Genomic DNA, 5,231 nt, shown 5'->3' on the forward strand with positions numbered 1-5,231 from the left:
TTAAACGTAAATTATAGATTTGTATGAAAATACCAAAACTGCGACAAGGGGCCATTCCTTTTCTACCAAATAACAACTTAATATTGGACGAATCTAAACATAATCAATTATCAGTAATAATATTATAGTGCTTTTGAATACCTGAAAAATTAATATGCTAGTGATTTTTGTTATAATTGTTGTAGATCATAAGCTGTAAGGACTTCAGCATAAAACATGACCATTGTTATAGTTCAGTTTCTCCAGCAAAGAAAAAAATGAAAGTATGTTTTATAATTTATATAAATAATTTGGAAAACATTTTTGTTAACTAATTAATGGTATATTATTTTTATTTCCAGCTTGATAGTTGCAACAATGACAATAATATAGCACCTGGGCTACAAAGCACATCACTTTTCTATACTGTTTTAAATGACCGAGTTAAAGTACCACTAAAATGGTTTATTGATATAGATATATCTGATAATCATAGTACTACTATTAAAAAAGCAATTTCGTTTCAAAAACTGAGCTCTTTTTCAAAAAATTATGCGAAGTTTATTGAAAAACAACTTGTGTTAATCGAAGGTAAAATAATATTCATTCTTCAGACATTTTAATAAATAATATAACTTTAATTATTTTATAGATTTAACTATTATATTATATATTTATGGTAAACAAGTAACATTATCTGACATTGGGATATCTTCTAATAATTTACTTAACTCTTCACAAGATCTTGAAAATATTATCTGTAAATTTGATCAAATAAAAATTTGTACTGAAGCAATATCCTCCGATGAGTTATCAAATATAAATTTAGTGTCCGGAAATAAACAGTATGTAGATAACTGTGGTCAATGGCATCATATTAACTGCTTAAACATCTTACAAGAAAATGAGAGGTAATTTTAATTTAAAAATACTAAATTTCATAAATATCAGTAATATTATCATAAAATATTTATCAAAATATCAAATATAAACAAAGCTTTAGTTATATAATTGGTTTAGTGAAATGTGTGTATGGTGCAAGCGGCTTCTGTTCTGTATTAAAAAGAAGGCAGCACGAAATTTAAATAGAAAATTGACAAGAACTTTTTTTTCTCCCAACAAGAAAAGAATACTAAATAATATTCAAAAAGCCAAAAATATATTATCAGTGAAGTGTTGCAGGGCAAAAAAAAAAATAAATAAATTACAGCAAAACTTGATTAACTGTAAAAATGAAATGAAAAAAATTAATGATTCAAACCTTTCAGAAATATTGGTAAATGCTGGAATTTCTAAGTGTCAATCAGAACTCATTCAAGAAATATTCTCAGCAGCAAGATTGAAAAATACTAAAAATAGGAAATACAATGAAAATTGGATGCTTCTATGTCTCTTATTTCAAATCAGGTTTGTAATAATAAGTACTATTTTGTAAATAGTTAATAAACCTTTTTGCCACATAGTTGTTAAGTTGAAGACATTTTTATTTAATTTTAATTAGGTCACCAAGTGGATACAGGTTTTTGAGAGACCAAAAAATATTACCTTTGCCATGCGTTAACACTATAAGAAAAAACCTTTTGGCTGTTAAAGTTGGTTGCGGATTTGATCCAAACTTTTTTAAATTGTTGGAAAAAAATTTTGCAAAGAAGTCTGATATTCAGAAAGTTGGAATACTTTCTTTAGATGAAATTTTTCTAAGAGAAAGTATCAATGTTAATACTAGAACATTAACATATACTGGATTGGAAGATTTTGGGAATGAAATAAATCACAAAACTACCAGTTCTGAAAAAGCAAACCACGGTTTAGTGCTGATGTGGCGAAGCCTAGCTGACAACTTTACTCAGCCTATAGCAGTATTTGCTTCCAAAGGTTCAGTCAAAGGTATCAATAATTTATAAAAAAAATAAATATTAATTAATATAATACATGATTTATTTTGATTTTACAGGTGCTGATCTGGCAAAATTGGTTACTAAATCTATATTATTATTAGAAAAAATTGGTGGTAAAGTAGTTGGTTTAACAAATGATGGAGCTACGACAAATCGTACAATGTGGAAGCTACTGGGAATAAGTACTAATGAAGAAGATTTTAAGAACTATTTTGAGAATCCATTTGACTCATCTCGCAAGATATTTGTATTTTCTGATCCACCTCATTTAATGAAAACAATTCGTAATCGATTATTTGAGAAAAAACAATTAAAGGTATTTAAAATTTAAATTTAAATACAAGATTAAAGTACCTAGTATGTTTAATCATATCACAAATCACAATCAAATGTATTTATAAATTTCAGGTACATCCATCAAAACCATTAATTAAGTGGGATCATTATTATAAAGTGTATAAGTATGAAGAAAATTCTTTAACAAAAGTTTGTCCTAAACTAACTAAACACCATTTTGAGTTAAATAACTTATTAAAAATGAAGGTTAAATATGCTGTTCAGGTAAGTACCTGAATGTAACATTTATACCTACTAGTACCTACATAACAAATATTGTTTAATGAAGATAATTATAACAATAATAATAAAGTTTATGTGAAATTGTGTGAAAGAGTGCTAAATAATAACTTTTATGATGACTTACAATTTTTTAGGGATAAAATAATTGTAATTTAAAATGATTTATGATTAATTTTAGTTATTCAGTGAGTCTATGGCTGCAGGAATTCAGTTCTATAAAAATAAAAACTTTTTAGGATTTGAAAATAGTGAAGAAACTATCAAATTTACTTTGATCATGAATAGGATGTATGATGCCCTAAACAGAAAATTCCCCGCTGAAGGAATTAAAAAAAATTCCGAAGACATAGAGGTTTTCTATGTGTATTTGTGTTGTCTGAATGCATTGTTAACTGCATGCTTGTTTGTTTGTGAATATTGTTTTATTTATTTACTCTGTTAAAAAATATTAATATTATCTAAATGTTAGTTAATTATAAAAACTATATGAACATTTTCATAGGAGATCTAGATGGATCTATACCTAACAAAGTATTGTGTACATGTTTTTTTTTCATATTTGTTGTATTACTTTTGACATAAATATCTAACTTGTGTGAGTTTTGTGTTTTGACATATTTTAACATAATTGTAACAGTATTAATACATTTTATACTTGTAGATTTTAAAAGAAAGTTTACGATGGATTAAAGAATGGGAATGTAATTTGAAGGATAACCTTATTTGTGATGCTGAGTTTTTAACCAAACAGACAGCAGAAGGGCTAAAAATTACATTACAATCAACTATTGACTTAATTAATGTTTTATTAAACGATTATGGATTTAATTAAGTCTTAACAGCAAAAATAAATCAAGATTGTTTGGAAGTACTACATTTTAAATAATATTATCTATTAAATATACCTAATATATACATTTTATTATTAATATTAATTATATAAAAAACATTATACAGAAGTTTTTTGGTATCATCAGGCAAATATCTGGCCCAAATGACCACCCGACAACACCCACATTTTTACAGTTATATAGGATGCTTTCAATTAATTCTCTAATTAAACCTCCAAAAGCTGGTAACTGTACAATTTATTCAGGTATGTAATTATTTTTAAATTTACCTAACAAAACCTATTCACAAAAATATTTTATTTCAGCAAATGAACCTGCTATTTCTGTAAATGATTTTAAAGAAATTATTAATGACCCTTTAAATTCTTCGATTAGAGAAAATAAAATAGATCAGTTGAAAGCTAAAATTGATCAAATTATTGAAAATGATATTGGCGAGTTAGAAGATATTGTAACACCAGAGCTATGTCATTCATCACTTTTGGAATCTCCTAGTTTTAACTGTACAGTTTACTATTTATCAGGGTACTAAGTCTTCTTTGATCTTAAAGTAACATTAATAAGATTTAATAGAAAATAAGATTGTATTTTATAATTTCCAGATATAAAGCTAGAAAACTCTTAAAAAAAACAAAATGTGAATTATGTGTAGCTGGCTTAAAAAAATTAAATAGTAATTCATCTCCAGAAGCAGAACTTGTTAATTTAAAGTCAAGAGGATATTTAACACATCCTAGTCAAAATTTATTTCTCATTCTGAGAAGTTTAGAGTTAAGCTTTGTGAAACATGCTGGCTCTATTGATGTGTTTAATGAAACATTGTCGGATTTTCTAAGTACAAATAATCATTTGACATTTGAATGTAATGTGCACCAAACTGATATTCTCACAGATATATGTAGCACATTTGTCATAATGAGAATGAGACAGTATACATATATTAAAAATCAATTGAATAAAAAAACAAAATAAAACTAAAAAAAAATTATCAAAACTCGTAGGTACCTAGTTAAATTATAACTTACACTGAAAGTGAAGTACCTACAATATATTATACTTTATTTAATCATTAAAAATATAATTATTAATATTGTTTAAATATAATTATTATTTATTAAAATATAAAAATTATGTAAGAAATTTTGTTATTCTGTATTTTATTTTTCATAACGTAAATTCATGACACGATTAAACTTAGAGATAGTATTAAATATTATCAATTATTTTATAATTCAATATTTAAACGCTTGGAGCGCCAATGCTCGGTTCTGCTAGTCGTTGTGATAACAAGGAAACTCTGAGAAACACTTTATTATGGGTCGTTGTGCAACCATACTATCTTTAATCGTGCTTATGAGCTATGCGAGAATTGGGATTATTTCTAACTTTTGGAGGTTGGCATGAGCCATTTATTTTTTTTCTTATCATGTTCGCTGTTATCAAAATCGGGAAATCTGTACCCGTCCCTTGAATTATATTATGAGGCGGAATCACGATGTAGATAATATCACCGAAGAAACTGTGATAATATATTATTATTTTCTACTACATCGTGGCCCGTGGGTGGGATATAAAAATTAGACACAATTTACAAGTTTAAAAAAAATATATTTACAATTTAAACATTTTAAACTTTAAAGTATATAATATACAAATAATATATTATAATATGTGTTATGTAAAAATGGTATTATAACAAAAAAAAGGTAAAACAATATATTATTTTTATGTTACTTATGATATTTTATTGATGAATCGCTTATGATACTGTTTATATCTTAAATACCGCCGCATTCCACAGATGGGTGTGTCAGCTAGTCATTAAAATAGTTGCATTGATTAATGTTAAATATATAATAACGTCTAGACAAGTAATTAATATTTAATAGCATAACGTTTGAACATTTTTGGAAAATGTTTTTTT

Source organism: Myzus persicae, unplaced genomic scaffold (genome assembly GCF_001856785.1).
Source record: "Myzus persicae strain clone G006 unplaced genomic scaffold, MPER_G0061.0, whole genome shotgun sequence".
Lineage (NCBI taxonomy): Eukaryota > Metazoa > Arthropoda > Insecta > Hemiptera > Aphididae > Myzus > Myzus persicae.